The 19,509-nt window shown below is 50.8% G+C and overlaps 1 pseudogene; it reads left to right on the forward strand.

Moving 5' to 3' along the window:
* Positions 1-1,021: 1,021 nt before the first annotated feature.
* LOC132221700 (protein SET-like) lies at positions 1,022-3,038 on the forward strand (annotated as a pseudogene).
* The last annotated feature ends 16,471 nt before the right edge of the window (positions 3,039-19,509 follow it).

Below are 19,509 nucleotides of genomic sequence, written 5' to 3' on the forward strand. Positions count from 1 at the left end.
GACAATAGGGTAGCAAGGGCCTGGGGTGGGGTGGGAACTGGGTGGAGGGGAGCTATGGGGGAAAAAACAAAGGGACCTCTGCAATAATCTCAACAATAAATATTAATTTTATAAAAATGCAACAGAGCCAATTGTATTTTTAATCACATCTCTCTACTCCCTCCCTAGCTCCCCACTGTCCCTTGTGGCTCCCTCTAGCGGGCCCAGAACATAAAGTTCCAAAAATGCTGGTCACATGCCCAAGCCAGCACCTTCATGGATATGTCTGTTTGCGTTTAATATTGCACGATTGTACACTAACAGAAAAACTTCAATAGGAAGATAATAGTGGAAACCCGAAACACTCATCAGGAAGATTATATGCAGCCCTATGTTCATAACAGCACAATTTACAATGGTTAAGACTTGGAAACAGCCTCCGTGCCCATCAGTAGATGAGTGGATTAAAAACCTGAGGTATACCTACACCATGGAATACTCCGCAGCAGTAAAAAAGAAAGAACACTTACCATTTGCAACAGCATGGATGGACCTGGAGAGCATTGTGCTGAGTGAAATAGGCCAGTCAGAGAAAGATAAGTACCATGTGATCTCATATGTGGAATCTAATGAACCAAATAAACTGATGATCAAAAATAGACTGAGTCGCCCTGACCGGTTTGGCTCAGCAGATAGAGCGGCGGCCTGCGGACTCAAGGGTCCCGGGTTCGATTCTGGTCAAGGGCATGTACCTTGGTTGCGGGCATCTCCAGTGGGGGGCTTGCGGGAGGCAGCTGATCGATATTTCTCTCTCATCAATGTGTCTGGCTTTCTGTCCCTCTCCCCTCCTCTCTGTAGAGAATCGATAAAATATATTTTAAAAAAAAATAGACTGAGTCATAGAAGCATGAACAGACTGTTGAACCTCAGAGGGAAGGCAGGGGATGGTGGGTGGGAAGAGATCAACCAATGAACTTGTGTGCATATATGCATAACCTGTGGACACAGACAAAGGGATGGTGAGGGCCTTGGGTGGGGGGAGGATGGGAGCAGCTGGAAGAGATTAATGGGGGAAAAGGAGGAACCATGTAATACTTTCAACAATAAAAATCAGAAGAAGAAGAAGAAGAAGAAGAAGAAGAAGAAGAAGAAGAAGAAGAAGAAGAAGAAAAAAAAGAAGAAGGGGAGGAGGAGGGGGAGGAGGAGGAGGGGGAGGAGGAGGAGGAGGAGGAGGAGGAGGAAGAAGAAGAAGAAGAAGAGGCATCGGTGTCAGGAATCTGTTAATAAGACCAAATTTTGGAACTGATCACTGTGCACCACAAGCCCCTGAGGCCGTCGTCACCCAATGGCAGGAACAGAGACAAGGGGACGCTGCCGGGGAGCCTGCTGACTGGGGGTGACACACCCACGATGGAAACTGTGCAGCCTGACCAAGAGTAAGGAAGCTTCTATGCCCTTATTTGGGAAAATGTTTTTAAATATAATGTTAATTGAAAAGTAAAAGCAAAATGCAGAATCAAGATGACATATGTGTGTATTTATTTGTATCTGCATTTCTGGTTGGATATGTTTTTTAAAATAGTATTGCCTGCCTTTGAGGAGAATGAAGTGGTGGTGCATGTATGTAGGAGAGAATGTGTGGGAGAGGGTTCTCATATGCTCTTTTGTACGTTAGTTAATGGTTACCTATTCCAGACATTAAATTAAAGGCATATGGACAGCAGCTCCTCCGGCTTTCCTTACAGCATGGCCCCCAGACGCCCGTCCTCGCTCCCATCTCCAACGAAGAAACCAAAACTGCCTCCGCTCCCAAGCCAGAGAAGACGCCGGCCCCTCAGGATGTGCCAAAGGGAGAAAAAGAACAGCAAGAAGCGATTGAACATGTTGATGAAGCACAAAATGAAATAGACAGACTTGATGAGCAGCCAGTGAGGAGATTTTCAAAGTAGAACAGAAATACAGTGGGGCCTTGACTTACGAGTGTCCCGACTAACGAGTTTTTCGAGATACGAGCCGTTTCTCGGCCGATTTTTTGCTTTGAGTTGTGAGCTAAAATTCGGGTTATGAGCCAGCTTCAGACACCCCACCGCTAGTTGGCGCAGCGAACGTCACAGTGAACACCACAACATCAGCCCAGCATCACGTGTCTCACTCGTTCACTTTTTGATTTGACATACGAGTAATTTGAGTTACGAGCTTCATCAAGGAACAAATTAAACTCACGAGTCAAGGCCCCACTGTATAACAAACTCCGCCAACCATTTTTTCAGAAGAAATCAGAATTGATGTCAAAATCCCACATTTTTGGGTAACAACATTTGTCAACAACCCAAAAGTGTCTGCACTGCTTGGGGAAGAGGGGGAAGAGGCGCTGCATTATTTGACAAGAGTTGAAGGGACAGAATTTGAAGATATTAAATCCGGTTACAGAATAGATTTTTATTTTGATGAAAATCCTTACTTTGAAAATCAAGTTCGCTCCAAAGAGTTTCATCTGAATGAGAGTGGTGATCCATCTTCAAAGTCCACTGAAATCAAATGGAAATCTGGAAAGGATTTGACGAAACATTCAAGTCAAACACAGAATAACGCCAGCAGGAAGAGACAGCACGAGGAACCAGAAAGCTTCGTTACCTGGTTACTGACCATTCTGATGCAGGTGCAGATGAGTTAGGAGAAGTCATCCAAGATGACATTTGGCCAAATCCATCACAGTACTACTTGGTTCCTGACATAGAGGATGAAGAAGGGGAAGGGGAAGAAGATGGTGGTGGTGATGATGATGATGATGATGATGATGAAGAAGAAGAAGAAGAGGAGGAAGGGTTGGAAGATATTGATGAAGAAGGGGATGAGGATGAAGGTGACGAAGATGAAGATGAGGAGGAGGGGAAGAAGGAGAGGAAGGTGAAGGAGAAGATGACTAATGAACACTGATGGGTCCCAACCTCTTTAATTTTCTCCAGTCCCTGGGAGCAAGTTGCAGTCTATTTATTCTTTTCTCCACCCTCCCCTTGTGCTCAGTCGCCCTGTTTTTGAGGTCTCTCTTCTCTCGTTTACACCATCTTTACACCATGGTTCTCACCTTCTTTGGGGGCGACCTGTACCTTGAGCAGAATACAGTGGGGAGGAATGTTTGCCCCTTTCTGTTTCAAATTCACTGCTATCCATTCCTGTCTCAAGAAAAACTTAATGGAACCAACACCACCGTGCTCTGTGGGAAAAAGAAAAACCTGCTCCCTGAGCTCTGCTGGGAGCTGGAGGTCGCTAGGCCCCTGTGTAGTGTTGCATAGAATTCTAGCTTTTTCCTCCTTTCTCTGTATATCGGGCTCAGAGATTACACTGTGTCTCTATGTGAATATGGACAGTTAGCATTTACCAACATGTATCTGTCTACTTTCTCTTGTTTAAAAAAAGAAAAACAATTTAAAAAGGGGGAGGGAGGTTATAGAATGTCAGCAAAGGGTGGGCCTGAGACGTTTGGTGAGTTAAGTGGGCATTTTGACAACATGTCCCCTTCTTTGGCATGTTTAATTGTTGTTTAGTGGACATCCTTGCAGTCTAAGATGGAATTTTTAAAATAAAAGTCTCTCCTAATGATGATGTGAGTCCTGCCACTCGATGGGAGAATCAGCAGACGCTGTAGGATCTTATTCAGAATTGACATTTCTCTATTGTAATTTTGTTTCAGTTTATTTTTAAATTTTATTTTTGTTTCACCAGAAAGAAAAGATGATGCTGAGTTTTCAACGTTAAAAGTGTACAAGTTGCTTTGTTACAATAAAACTAAATGTGTACACAAAGAAAAAGAACATATGTACATTAACAACTCTTAAGTACCATTGTGGGAATGCAGGTATTCTGCATGGAGCGAAATGTACAAGTATTTATTTTAGCTTTAATCTGTTTTTTGTTGTGTTTTTTTTTTTTGCAACAGTTCCGCCTCTCTAATTATGTTTTGCTCACCCTAAATTTAGACCAAACCTGAGTTACATGAACACACACAGCAAGACAGTAGAAGGAAGCAGCTAAGAAGAGAGACAGAGGAACATTTGCATAATGAAGCATGTTTAGGACTTGGAGGGGACAGCGTTACTGCAATTTGCATGCTCTCACTAACCGTCAAAGGTCAACCTAAAATTATGGCAGTGGAAGGCAGAAAATAGCCCGAGCCTTCCCCGCTGTGTGGCCACACCCGGACCCTTGACTGGTAGGTCTTCCTATCAAGCAATAGACCCTAGTTCCTTATTTCTTGACCCTGGCCTGCCTCCTGACCTTCTCTGGCTAATAAACTGAAGCAGACGCAGCGCTGTGCTCCCCACGCCCTGCACGAGAGGCCTTGCACTCTGCACTCCCTCGTAGAGCCCTGCCTTGGGCAGAGCCCAGACCTGGGCTCTCAGTTAGGAGGGGAGACCACATGGACCCTCGCGAGGGTTTCAGGTATGAGACAGCCACTGAGATCAGCAAAGTCTACAAGCCCACTGAGTGCAGACAGCGGAAAGTCCCAGGGCCGGAGCCGGCAGCTGACCCAGACACTCACGACTGAAATAAACGCTGCTGTTTAAGCCACTGGGCGTTGTGGCTGTTTCTGGACAGCCCCACTGCAGCAACACATGACTGACACGGGACTCTGCCCGCCTCCTTCGCTTCCTGCCCTCCCCTAGAACTCTGCCATCGCCTTCCGATACCCACCCTCAGTCTCCATCCGGTGTCAGGTCTCCAATGCACAGTCCCTGGCCCCCGGAAACGGACAGTCAGGTGGGGAAGCAGGGAGCTAGGACTGAAGGGTGCAGTGACCATCGTAAGCGTATCGGAGAGAGGCACCAGCCCAGCCTGGAGTTCAGCACCGTTTACCGGCGCTTGAGAGAAATGCTCACCTGTCCGAATTCAAATAACGGACTCGGAGACAGAAGTGTGGAAAACAAGACTTTCAACGCGTTCCTGCAAGAGCAGGTGTCGGGTGGAACAGGCCCACAGAGCAGCGAGCTCAGGCTGTGTATCCCGAGGGTGCGAGTCCCTCCTCTGGCTCCTCATTGGCTGAGTTCTGTGGGGTCACCTAGGTTCTTCTCTACATGATCCATTGTCATAGGATGGTTTGCTAATGAAAATAATCCTATCTAATAAAAGAGAAACATGGTAATTAGCATACGACCGCTACCCTTCCCATTGGCTAATCAGTGAGATATGCAAATTAACTGCCAGCCAAGATGGCAGCCGGCAGCCAGGCAGCTGACGCAAACAGGGAAGCTTGCTTGCTTCAGTGACAGAGGAAGCCAAGCTTAACTGCTTGCCTTGCCGGCCTCTCAGCTGCACTCTAAGGAACATTGTAACAAATATAGAAGCTAAACAAAACCCCAGAAACCTGCTTTAGTCCCGGGCTTTAGCTGGCAGAATTGCAACATTGTTTCAAATACAGAAGGTAAACTAAGGCCAACAACCTGCTTTCAGCAGCGGAGGCCTAAGAGCTGGAGCCAAGCCTCAAAGCTAAAGCTAGCCCAGAATAAAAAAAAAGAAAAGAAAAAGAGGAGCGGTTGGGAGCTTCAGTCACCCATCAGCCTGAAAGCAGCCCTCAGCCCCTCACCCAGGCTGGCCAGGCACCCCAGTGGGGACCCCCACCCTGAAGGGTGTGTGACCAGCTGCAAACAGCCATCACCCCCTCACCCAGGCTGGCCAGGCACCCCAGTGGGGACCCCCACCCTGATCCAGGACACCCTTCAGGGCAAACCAGCCAGCCCCTACCTGTGCACCAGGCCTCTGTCCTATATAGTAAAAGGGCAATATGCCTCCCAGCACCGGGATCAGCAGAGCCAAGAGGTCTCCTGGCACTGGGATCAGCATGACAGGGGGCAGCGCCCAAACCCCCTGATCGCCCTGTGGCTCTGTGTGTGACAGGGCATGGGGCCACAACCTCCCTATCCGCCCTGCTCTGTTCATGACAGGGGAAGGTGCCCCAACCCCCTGATCAGCCCTGCTCTGTGCCTGATAGGGGGGGGGACCCCAACCCCCTGATCGCCCTGCGGCTCTGTGTGTGACAGGCTGCGGTGCCCCAACCCCCTGATTGGCCCTGCTCTGTGGGTAATAGAGGGCGATGCCCAAACCGCCTCCCACAGGCCCTGCTCTGTGTGTGACAGGGGAAGGCGCCCCCCCGCCCCACGGGCCCTGCTCTGTGTGTGACAGGGTAGAGCCATAACCTCCCCATCGGCCCTGCCCTGAGTGTGACAGGGTGCGGCACCCCATTTCCCTGATCCGCCCTGCTCTGTGTGTGACAGGGGGCGGTGCCCCAACTCCCCTATCGCCCTACTCTGTGAGTGACAGGGGGCAGCACTCCAACCCCCTGATTGACCCTGCTCTGTGCACGACAGCGGGAAGCTCCCCAACCCCCTGATTGACCCTGCTCTGTGCGTGACAGGGTATGGAGCCCCAAACCCCCTGATGGGCCCTGCTCTGTGCGTGACAGGGGGCAGCGCCCCAACCCCCTGATCGGCCCTGCTCTGTGCGTGACAGGGGGTGGCGCTGCAACTTCCCCATCGACCCTGCCTTGAGTGTGACAAGGGGCAGTGCCCCAACCCCCCAATTGGCCCTACCCTGAGCATGACTGAGGGTGGCATCGCAAACTCCCAATCCGCCCTGCTCTGTGCATTACAGGAGGTGGTGCCCCAATTCCCCAATCGGCCCTGCTCTGAGCCCGACCAGGGGCCGCACCTAGGGATTGGGCCTGCCCTCTGCCACCCGGGAGCAGGCCTAAGCCAGCAGGTCGTTATCTCCCGAGGGGTCCCAGACTGCGAGAGGGCACAGGCCGGGCTGAGGGACCCCCCCTTCCCCCACGAGTGCACAAATTTTTGTGCACCGGGCCTCTAGTATATAATAATAGCTTTAATAATACAAAAGATGATACATGGCATAGTTCAGTCAATACAGTTCATTAAAATTTCCTATGATTTACCATTCTGTGTTGTTTTTTTACATACCTGTTACTATCACTAGGGGACAGTAGTCACATCAACCACAGCTGAATATAAAAAGACTGATCAGCATTCAGATTAAGTTCCCATGGTACAGAAATTGTTTTTTGCAGTAGTTGATGATTTTACAGTACATGATTTTACATTTACCCAGTAATTATAATTCATGAAGTGTCGTTTTACCTCCAATACTGCTGCTTTCAACACAGCAGCTGCTTTCCACACAGTCGCCGCTCTCTACACATGTGTGACTGGTCTGCATAAGTACATTATGGCGCCAACCCTGTCACATACACCTGTATTTGTACGGGGTGTATGTGATGGGGTTGGAGTGATGATGTCATCACGCCGGGTACTCGTATGTGGGCGTATCTGCATGTGGGCAGACCCGCCTGGAGATGGATAGAGGAGCGGTGTCTTGGTCCTAAGATCACTGAAAATATGTGTTTTCCGATGGTCTTAGGCGACCCCTGTGAAAGGGTTGTTCGACCCCCAAAGGGGTCGCGACCCACAGGTTGAGAACCGCTGTTTTAGAGAATCTCACCATCAGAGTCTAAGGCATATTTTCTTTAGTCTTTTCAGTGTTGTAAAGCTACTGAGACCAGAGGTAAGGTACAATTGAGAAGTGTATTTTTTGACCAAAAAACAAAAAAAAAGGAAATAAAGTCCATACAAATAATTACATGTGAATGTTCAGGGAAACTTTATTCATAACAGCCCAAACTGGAAATAACACATCCATAAACTGGCAAATGGGTAAACAAGGCAGTATACTCAGACAACAGATGTGATTCAACCACAGGAAGGAAGGAAGTGCCGCTGCCACTACAGCACGTGTGCTGCTCCGACCTGGCCACTCAGGTGCTCGGAGCATCGCCCCAGTGCGCCCGACTCATGCTCAGCATTCACTTGGGGCACATACACATGGAAGGCAATGACCACCTGGGTGCTGGAGCAGCCAATGGATGCCTAGATGGCTGGAACAACCAATGGATGCCTGGGTGCTGGAGCAGCCAATGGATGCCTGGGTGCTGGAGCAGCCAATGGGTGCCTGGATGGCTGGAGCAGCCAATGAATGCCTGGGTGCTGGAGCAGCCAATGGATGCCTAGATGGCTGGAACAGCCAATGGATGCCTGGGTGCTGGAGCAGCCAATGACCGCCTGGGTGCTGGAGCAGCCAATGGATGCCTGGGTGCTGGAGCAGCCAATGAATGCCTGGGTGCGTGGAGCAGCCAATGGATGCCTGGGTGCTGGAGAAGCCAATGGATGCCTAGATGGCTGGAACAGCCAATGGATGCCTGGGTGCTGGAGCAGCCAATGGATGCCTGGGTGCTGGAGCAACCAATGAATGCCTGGATGGCTGGAGCAGCCAATGATCGCCTGGGTGCTGGAGCAGCCAATGAATGCCTGGGTGCTGGAGCAGCCAATGAATGCCTGGGTGCTGGAGCAGCCAATGGATGCCTAGATGGCTGGAACAGCCAATGGATGCCTGGGTGCTGGAGCAACCAATGAATGCCTGGATGGCTGGAGCAGCCAATGATCGCCTGGGTGCTGGAGCAGCCAATGAATGCCTGGGTGCTGGAGCAGCCAATGAATGCCTGGGTGCTGGAGCAGCCAATGGATGCCTAGATGGCTGGACAGCCAATGGATGCCTGGGTGCTGGAGCAACCAATGAATGCCTGGATGGCTGGAGCAGCCAATGAATGCCTGGGTGCTGGAGCAGCCAATGAATGCCTGGGTGCTGGAGCAGCCAATGAATGCCTGGGTGCGTGGAGCAGCCAATGAATGCCTGGGTGCGTGGAGCAGCCAATGGATGCCTTGGTGCTGGAGCAGCCAATGGATGCCTGGGTGCGTGGAGCAGCCAATGGATGCCTGGGTGCTGGAGCAGCCAATGACCGCCTGGGTGCTGGAGCAGCCAATGAATGCCTGGGTGCGTAGAGCAGTCAATGGATGCCTGGGTGCTGGAGCAGCCAATGGATGCCTGGGTGCTGGAGCAGCCAATGACCGCCTGGGTGCTGGAGCAGCCAATGGATGCCTGGGTGCTGGAGCAACCAATGAATGCCTGGATGGCTGGAGCAGCCAATGAATGCCTGGATGGCTGGAGCAGCCAATGACCGCCTGGGTGCTGGAGCAGCCAATGGATGCCTGGGTGCTGGAGCAGCCAATGGATGCCTGGATGGCTGGAGCAGCCAATGACCGCCTGGGTGCTGGAGCAGCCAATGATTGTCTCTCTCTGGCTCTCTGGCTCTCTCTCATCAATTTAATAAAGACAGTACGCTCAGTAAAATAAGCCAGTCATAAAAGGTCAAGTACTGTACGACTCCATTTATATGAAATATCCAGAAAAGGCATGTCTACAGGGACAGAAAGTAGTGGTGCTGGAGCTAAGGGTGGAGACAGGGACAGAGATGCTCTAAAATTAGGCTGTGGTGACCATTGCACAACTTTGTAACTTCACTACAAATCACAAAAAGGTATACTTTAAATGAGTGCATTTTAGTGTGTGCAAATTATAACAATAATTCTTTTTCAATAATAAAGTATGATAATTGTAAACTATCTAAATTGATTTTTTATTGATTTTAGAGAGAGGAAGAGACAGAGAAACATTGATTTGTTGTCCCACTTATTTTCTAATTCTTTTTAAAAATAGTTTTATTGATTGCAGAGAGGAAGGGAGAGGGAGAGAGAGACAGAAACATCAATGATGAGAGAGAGTCATTGATCGAGTCATTGATTGACTGCCTCCTTCATGCCCCACACTGGAGATCGAGCCCGCAACCTGGGCACGTACCCTGACCAGGACTTGAACCATGACCTCCTGGTTCATGGGTTGATGCTCAACCTGTGAGCCACGCAGGCCAGGCTCTTGTCCCACTTACTTTTTAAAAAAATATATTTTATTGATTTTTTACAGAGAGGAAGGGAGAGGGATAGAGAGTTAGAAACATCAATGAGAGAGAAACATCGATCAGCTTCCTCCTGCACACTTCCCACTGGGGATGTGCCTGCAACCAAGGTACATGCCCTTGACCGGAATCGAACCTGGGACCCTTAAGTCCATAGGCCCACACTCTATCCACTGAGCAACACTGGCCAGGGCTGTTGTCCCACTGATTGATGCACTCATTGGTTGACTCTTGCATGTGCCCTGACCGGGGATCGAACCTGCAACCTTGGCATATCAGGACGACGCTCTAACCAACTAAGCCACTCGGCCAGGGCTCCAAACTCATTTTTGTGTGACTTCTGAACCAACTCTAAAGTAAATGCAGTAAATGGAGAGAGCGAGAAATTTCCCCCCTTCCAAAGTGCCACAATCGGTTGAGCAAAAATAGCAGTATCTTGAGAATGAGTGCGCATTTCTGGCCAGGAACTGACAGCCAAGTTCATTTTCACGCAGTCTCACACTTAGGGTTTCAGAGTCTTGAACACTTCTTCTGTTTTCAAGGTCTGAGTTGATGGCAGAGTAAGAGTTAGGCTTTTCCCTCCTGTGGCTACTTTGCAAGATCCCTACATACAGGAATAGCAAGGAGCATTCTGCCAAGGAGAGAATATCCCTAAAAGGGGGACGTGTTCCCGCCCTCCCAACCAGCCTCGCTCCCTCCAGTGTTGCTATAGTAATGGGCAACCTTCCACGCAAGTCCTTTCGCCCGAGTCCAAGAGAACTCACACCACAATGGTACTGCCTATTCAAAGTCACAGATACACAGAAACAACTCGAGCTGCAGCCCAAGCGAGTGCACATGCTTTGATAAAACGGAGTTTCCGAGCCTTCCCAACTAAGAAGCAGCTCCTAGGCCTGGGAATGCCCAAGCGTGGACCCCTGTGGCAGCCTAAGAGATGGGTGGTCTGACGACTGTAGTTCTTTCATCATTTAAATTCAAAAAGGCCTCTGGACATAGGAGCCTGGAACAGACTGAGGCGTCTCAGAGGGGGTGGGGGGTGGGGAGAGATTAACCGAAGAACTTACATGCACATATGCATAACCATGGACACAGACAATAGTGTGGTGAAAGGGGGGGTGATAGGGGGGAGTACAGGGTGGAAGGTGTCAATGGGGAAAACAGGGGACATTGTAATAGTTTCAACAATAAAGATAAATTTTGTTTGAAGCCCTCTGACCCAAACTGAGTTGGGGGTAGCTTGGCCCCTCCCATCACCAGCTGCCCTGAGGTGCCAAGTGCTGAAAGTCCCTCCAAGCTCAGCGCCATCACTGGCCCCACCTCTGGGGTGGCCCTGTGTGTTGCGGTAGCCAAAGGCTTCCCCTGAGCTTGGCAACACTACAAACTTAAGCAACAGTCAGACCCCCTCCCGCGCTCCTGCTTCTGGCCGGTGCAAAGTCTATGCAGCTGTTCAGTGTATGCAGCAACCAGAGGGGATGCTGGAGCTGGTGCCCGTATTTCAACTGGCAGCGTGAGTGTCAACATGCTGGCCACTTCCGCTTCCTGTCCTTCCCCTCCCTCAGAAACCACAGGAGGCAGGCGCAAGGCAAAGCAGCTCGCTCTTTCCCCCTCTGCTTGCATCTCGTCTCCCATGGCTGCGCTGACCAGGGTGTCCCGCGGCAATTCCCGCTCAGCTTTGCCCTCCTGGATGCCACTCCAAGGGCTGTCTCCTCCTCTCTGCTCCGGGCTCTGGAACAACTGTCCGTGGCTTGATGAGATGTCTGTACCCCGTGTTCATAAGCACTGTCTACAAGAGCTAAGACATGGAAACAACCAAGGACCACCATGGGTGAATGGATTAAGAAACTGAGGTATACATATAAATGCGATACAACTCAGCCATAAAAAGATGGAGATGCTGCCATTGTGACAACATGGATGGACCTGGAGGGCATGATGCCAAGTGAAATAAGTCAGACAGAGAAAGAAAGAAATACTGTATGATTTCACTTATATGTGGACGCTAAGAAAAAAGTACCAGACTAAGAAAAACAGATGAGATTTGTGGTTATCACAGGTAGGGGGAGAGGGAATTAGATGAGGGTGGTCGAAAGGTACAAATTCCCAGTTATAGATCAATACTGGGATGTAATGCACACTGTGATGACTGTGGTTAGCACTGCTGTCTGGTTGTTCAGAGAGTACATCCTAAGAGTTCTCATCACAAAGAAAAATAAATTCTTGCTTTTGTATCTATATGAGATACTGCCGTGGTAAACAACCTGCTTCCCTATTTATAATGGTCTGGCCCTCTAGCAACTTCAGGGTGAAATTATAGCTAATTTGCCTACCAATGTCAGGTGGTCATAATAATCTGGCCACTCAGTGTATATGTCAAGTCACCATGCTGCACACCTTAAGCTTACCCAGTGCTACATGTCAATTTGTATAGATGTAGATGTGAACAAAACTAACTCCAAAAAAAAAAAAAAAATGGGCTTGGCTTGAGTCTCATTTCTCACATCTGGTTGAAAAAAATGGAAAATGATTAAAAAAAAAAAAACCTCACCACTACCTGTTGCTAAGTCACTGATGCAGCTCCCAGTGTGTGCTCATCCCTTCCCAGCTGTGGGGTCACAGAGTTAAAGCCCCCGCTCCCAGCTCCGCGGTCTGCGTCATCTTGGCTTGCAACTCTGAGGGTTGAGCAAGAAGGACCCATATTCTGGGTCTCACAGCACTGTTCCTCAAAGCAAGGATTTCCCCACACAGCCACATGCCCTGCAGAGAAGAAGAGAGGATGGAGAAATGAGTTCCTAGTCGGGGCTGAGTATATCTGACATGGCTTTAGTTTATGCAGACAGTTACCAAGGAGAGAAGACTGAACCTCAGCATGACTTGCTACGCTTTGTTCCGAGCATTTTCTTTGGATCAACCACATCTTCATGTTATAACGTACTCGGTGGTCTATTGCGCTTGCACCTTAGTGAGGATGAAACCATTACCCACTCTCCTTAATGAGCAGTTGCTTCTTGACTCGCCATGTCCCTCATCAGTTTCCCATGTATGGTTTTAGAGTGCATGGCTGCAGCTACTGAGAAATTCAGACACACCAGTCTATTTAAAATTCTCATGCAGTTTCTGCACCCTTCTGCTACCACTAAAATTATTGGTATAAATGGGCCTATGCTCATGCACTAATGATAAAACAAGAGTAGGGAGTGACAGGGGCAGAAGGAGAATGTCGGGGAGCAGCTACAACTGTAAGAACTACTCATCCTGCTGTGCTAGTGGTAACTGTGTTGTTCTGATTAAAGAAGGCGCCTTCTGCCCTGGCTGGTTTGACTCAGTGGATAGAGCGTCGGCCTGCAGATTGAAGGGTCCCAGGTTCGATTCCAGTGAAGGGCACATCCCCAGTAGGAGCTGTGCAGGAGGCAGCTGATCGATGTTTCTTTCTCTCTCATCGATGTTTCTAACTCTCTATCCCTCTCCCTTCCTCTCTGTAAAAAATCAATAAAATATATTTTTTTAAAAAAAAAGAAGGCGCCTTCTGACCTGGCTGGGAGGAGCCCATGGCCCTGGGAGCTCACCTGGAGATGCAGCCCCTCCTCCCCATCGGGAGCTGCCTATCATCACGGAAAGATGAGCAACTGCTGCAGACCCCAGAGCCCTCAGCCCTTTGAATACCGCCCCTTCCCTCCACCCCTTCCCCCCCCCCCGCCCCCAGCCTTTGCATGTCGCCAGCCCTTTGAAGAACCCAGCCCTTGCATATCTCTAAGCTCTTTGAGGATACCCAGTCCTTTGCGTACCTGCAGAGCTTTGCCAGTCACCAGCCTGCTGACCTGTAAGCTGCCCATTTGGCACACCCTTTGGTTACTCCCCATGCAATCTTCGTCCTTCTACCCATATGAGCAGCCGGCTGATGGTGGAGGGCAGAGCAGATTCTGTGGACGACCTGCTGCTCTGCAGGCTGCTGGCTGGATTGGAATAAACTCTCATATGGTTCAACCTTGCCTCTGCTTATTGGCTCAAGGAGTGACAGGCAGCCTGGACCCCGTGGTGTCTGGTTACAGGAGCATGTGGTTGGATACCATGAGCAGGGTCCTGGCAGGAAGACATTAGAGACCTTGGAGCAGGCACTGAAGGTGCTGTGGGCACCTCTTCCCAGATAACCGGGAGATAGTGGGAAAGAGTTGGTCCGTTTGTGCTGGTGGAGCATCGGGAGCCAAGGGAACAGGCCAGGTGATTTTGGCAATTTCCTCCTGGGACACGGTAGAGTGTGCTGATTCAGAGCGAGGACTTTGAGCCAAGCAGACCTGGAAAGGAAGCCCTGCTCTATCCCTCACCAGCTGTGAAGTCTTGGGCACCTACTTAATCCCTCGTGTAATGAAGACTACACAAGATTAATGGATACCAAGTGTTAGCATAGAACCCGGCACCAAAGTACTCCCTAAAAACCAGCTTCTGCATTCAGCCTTGAGTGTTATTCATCCCTTTCTCCCAGCTCCCCTGCCTGGCCCCCGTGCAGGTCCACTCTCAGCAGCCACGGGGCTTCCTCCCATCCAGCCTCAAGGCCGTAGCCCTCCGCTCTGCAGCCGTCACCTTGCTGCTCCCACAGGAGTGTCATCCAAGTCATTCTCTTCCGTTCACTCACGGCATGTAGAACCTGCTGACAGCTTCACTATTTCTCTTCATTTTTCAAGTCTGGAACCACATGTTTAAAGAGCTAAACCTTTGCCCTGGCTGGTTTGGCTCAGTGGATAGAGCGTCAGCCTATGGACTGAAGGGTCCTGGGTTTGATTCCTGTCAAGGGCACATGCCCGGGTTATGGGCTCAATCGATCCCCAGTAGGGGGCGTGCAGGAGGTAGCCAATCAATTATTCTCTCTTATCTTTGATGTTTCTATCTCTCTCTCCCTCTCCCTTCCTCTCTGAAATCAATTAAAAAAAAAAAGCTGAATCTTTGAGGTGGAAGGAACCTTGGGGCCATTTCGCCTGGGGTAAATGCTATGCCACAGGCAGACGTAGGGTGGGCATGGAACTCACACTGTAGGGAGCAGTCCTTATAGGGGTCTTGCTGGTACAGTGGACTCTGCCGAAACTTTGGGGAGGGGCAGACATTGATGGGAAGTGGTGGGAGGAGGTTTAACAAAGGAAACGTTCAAACAGCCCATGACCCTAAGGGACAGAAACAAAGGCTGGCTGAGGGCGTGGGTGTCAGAAAGGAAGTAGAGATAAGGCTAGATAGGGAAAAAATTTCAGAAAAGAAAAATAAACAAAAACATTGTAAAATATTCTAAAGTGTTTGGTAGCATACATTTTGTTATCTTTTTTCTTATCTAACTTGCCTTGTTTAGTTTCCAAGGCAAATTTTCTTACCTTTATCTTCTGAGGTAGAAGATGAAGATGAAGGCAGGTATTGTCTTTAGTTCCATCATGTATATCAAGGTCTTAAAATATGATGTTTTAAAATGACTTAAACTGAACCTTCAGGCCACAATATCTCTGACAAGTGTTTAGTTGAACTTAAATACTTCCCATATGAAGGAGCATAATACTGGAAGAGGCACTCATTTTATCCTTTTGTTCATTTATTAAGTTTACTTTAAATTGAGGTATAATTACGTAGAGTAAAATGCACAGACCTTACGTGTACTTTGGTGAGTTTTGACAAGTATCTGTGTAGCTTGAAAATGGCCAGCACACCGACAACGGCCCCGTTTGGCCGTTCACTCCCTTCCCGCCCTCCAGGCAACCACAGTCCGGGTTTCTGTCCCCAGAGGTTAACTTTGCCTCGACCTGGACTTCACATAAGTGTAATCATTCATTGTCTGTATTCTCCTGTGCCTGGCTTTTTCACAGACCCATTTTTTGGAGATTCATTTGTGTTGCTGTATGTCTTAATAGGTTGTTCCTCTTTATTGCTATACCAGAGGCTCGGTGCATGAAATTTTTGCAACGAGATGGGGTGTCCCTCAGCCCTCCCCAATCTGGGACCACTGGGGGGATGTCCGACTGCCAGTTTAGGCACAATCTCACCACAGGGATCAGGCCTAAACCGGCAGTCGGACATCCCTCTCACAATCCGGGACTGCTGGCCACCAACTGCTCGCCTGCCTGCCTGCCCGATTGCCCCTAACCACAAGCCTGCCTGTCTGCCTGATTGCCCCTAACCGCTCACCTAACTGTCTGCCTGATTGGCACTAACTGCTTCTGCCTGCCAGCCTGATCGACACCTAACCGCTCCCTTGCCGGCCTGATTGCCCCCAACTGCCCTCCCCTGCTGGCCCGGTCGCCCCTAACTGCCCTCCCTGCAGGCCTCGTCACCCCCAACTGCCCTCCCCTGCTGGCCCAGTCACCCCCAACTGCCCTCCCCTGCCAGCCATCTTGTGGTGGTCATCTTGTGACCACATATGGGTGGCCATCTTTGACCACATGGGCGCGGCCATCTTATGTGAGGGTGTGGTGGTCAATTTGCATATTACCTCTTTATTATATAGGATGGATATACCTGAATTTGTGTATCCGTTCTCTTATTGGCAAATGTCTACATTGTTTTCAAAGTCTGGAAATTAGAAGTAAAGCCATATTCTTATACAACAATTTTTGTAGGCATATGATTTAATTTTTTTAAACTTCTGGATCACTAGATAGGTAAATAATTATAATAAAATGCCAATTGTCCAAATTGGCTGTATCATTTTGTACTTTCACCAGGAATGTTTAAGAGATCCAATTGCTCCACAAACTTTCCAACATTTGGCATTGTTAGAAATTAACATTTTTAACCCTTCCAGTGTGTGTGTAGTGGGGTTGTGTCCCATTGTGGTTTTAATTTGCATTTCCCTATTGACCAACAAGGATGAGCATCTTTTTTATGTACTTACTAGAGGCACAGTGCACAAATTCATGCATGGGTGGGGTCCGGCCAGGCCCCTATCCCCATGGGGGCTGATCGGGCTGGGCTGCCCTGGGGGAGGTGCCACCCCCCTGATCGGGCCAGTTGGCCAGCCACAGTGCACATCATAGCAAACAGTTGTTTTGGTGTTACGGTCTCTTGGCTTTTATATATATAAACTAGAGGCCCGGTGCACAAAAATTTGTGCACTCGGGGAGGAGAGGGGGGTCCCTCAGTCTGGCCTGTGCCCTCTCGCACTCTGGGACCCCTCGGGAGATAACGACCTGCTGGCTTAGGCCTGCTCCCAGGTGGCAGAGGGAAGGCCCAATCCCTAGGTGCAGCCCCTGGTCAGGCTCAGAGCAGGGCCGATTGGGGAGTTGGGGCGCCTTCCCCTGGCATGCACAGAGCAGGGCAGATTGGGAGGTTGCGATGCCACCCTCAGTCACGCTCAGGGTAGGGCCGATTGGAGGGTTGGGGCACCGCCCCCTGTCACACTCAAGGCAGGGTCTATGGGGAGGTTGCGGTGCCACCCCCTGTCACGCACAGAGCAGGGCCCATCAGGGGGGTTGGGGCTCCGTACCCTGTAACGCACAGAGCAGGGTTAATCAGGGGATTGGGGAGCTCCCCCCGTCATGCACAGAGCAGGGCCAATCAGGGGGTTGAGGAGCTCCCCCCTGTCACTTACAGAGTAGGACCAATAGGGGAGTTGGGGCACCGCCCCCTGTCACACTCAGGGCAGGGCGGATCAGGGGGTCGGGGCGCCGCCACTGTCACACTCAGGGCAGGGCCGATGGGGAGGTTATGGCTCTATCCCATCACACACAGAGCAGAGACCATGGGGGGGGGGGCGGGGTTGGGGCGCCGCCCTCTATCACCCACAGAGCAGGGCCTATCAGGTGGTTGGGGCGCCGCCACTCTCACACTCAGGGCAGGGCCGATGGGGAGGTTATGGCTCTACCCCGTCACACACAGAGCAGGGCTGATCAGGGGGTTGGGGCGCCACACCCTGTCACTCACAGAGCCGCAAGGCGATCAGGAGGTTGGGGAGCTCCCTCTTATCAGGCACAGAGCAGGGCCAATCAGGGGGTTGGGGCGCCTTCCCCTGTCACAAACAGAGCAGGGTGGATAGGGAGGTTGTGACCCCTCCCTCTGTCACACACAGAGCTGCAGGGCGATCAGAGGGTTTGGGTGCTGCCCCCTGTCACGTTGATGCCGGTGCTGGGAGGCCTCTCGGCTCCGCTGATCCCTGTGCTGGGAGGCATATTACCCTTTTACTATATAGGATAGAGGCCTGGTGCATGGGTGGGGGCTGGCTGGTTTGCCCTGAAGGGTGTCCTGGATCAGGGTGGGGGTCCCCACTGGGGTGCCTGGCCAGCCTGGGTGAGGGGATGATGGCTGTTTGCACCTGGTCACACCCCCTTCAGGGTGTGGGTCCCCACTGGGGTGCCTGGCCCGTTTGGGTGAGGGGATGATGGCTGTTTGCAGCTGGTCACACACCCTTCAGGGTGGCTGTCCCCACTGGGGTGCCTGGCCAGCCTGGGTGAGGGGCTGAGGGCTGTTTTCAGGCCGACTGAATCTCCCAACTGCTCCTTTTTTACTTTTTTTTTTTAATTCTGGGCCAGCTTTAGCTCTGAGGCTCCAGCTCTTAGGCCTCCGCTCCTGAAAGCAGGTATCTGGTTTATTTCGGTTCTATAATCGAAACAATGTATAACTCCAGCTCTGAGATCCCGGGCTCGCTGAAAGCAGGTTTCTGGGGTTTTGTTTAGTTTCTATATTTGTTACAATGTTTCTTAAACTGCAAGCTCAGAGGCCGGCAAGGCAGGCGGGGAACGTTGGAGTCCTCCGTCACTGAAGCAAGCAAGCCTCATGTTTGCTTCAAGCTGCCTGGCTGCCGGCCGCCATCTTGGCTGGCAGTTAATTTGCATATGGCCCTGATTAGCCAATGGGAAGGGTAGCGGTTGTATGCCAATTACCACTTTTCTCTTTTATTAGATAGGACTAGAGGCCCGGTGCACAAAACTTTGTGCACTCATTTGGGATTGGACATAAAGTGGCAGTCGGACATCCCCCCTCAGCCTGGCCTGGGCCCTCTTGCAGTCTGGGACCCCTTGGGGGATGACCACCTGTTGGTTTAGGCCTGCTCCCTGGGGAATCGGGCCTAAGTTGGCAGACATCAGTCTGGCAGCCCGGCAGCCCTCGAGGGATGTCCACTTGCCAGCGGGGAGCAGGCCTAAGCTGCAGTTGGACATCCTTAGTGCTGCTGAGGAGGTGGGAGAGGCTCCTACCACCACCGCTGTGCTGGCGGCCATCAGCCTGGCTTGTGGCTGAGCAGAGCTTGCGCTGTGGGAGCGCACTGACCACCAGGGGGGAGCTCCTGCACTAAGCGTCTGCCCCCTGGTGGTCAGTGTGTGTCATAGTGACCAGTCATTGCCAGTCTTTCTGCTATTAGGGTCAGTTTGATATTACCCTTTTATTATATAGGACAAGAGGCCCGGTGCACAAAAATTTGTGCACTCGGGGGGGAGGGGGTCCCTCAGCCCGGCCTGTGCCCTCTCACATCTGGGACCCCTTGGGAGATGATGACCTGCTGGCTTAGGCCTGCTCCCAGGTGGCAGAAGGCAGGCCCAATCCCTAGGTGCAGCCCCTGGTTGGGCTCAGAGCAGGGCCGATGGGGGGTTGGGGCACCACCCCCTGTCACACTCAAGGCAGGGTCGATGGGGAGGTTGCGGCACCACCCCCTGTCATGCAGAGAGCAGGGCCAATCAGGGGGTCGGGGCACTGCCCCTGTC

The sequence above is a fragment of the Myotis daubentonii genome, chromosome 19, assembly GCF_963259705.1.
Source record: "Myotis daubentonii chromosome 19, mMyoDau2.1, whole genome shotgun sequence".
Classification (NCBI taxonomy): Eukaryota; Metazoa; Chordata; class Mammalia; order Chiroptera; family Vespertilionidae; genus Myotis; species Myotis daubentonii.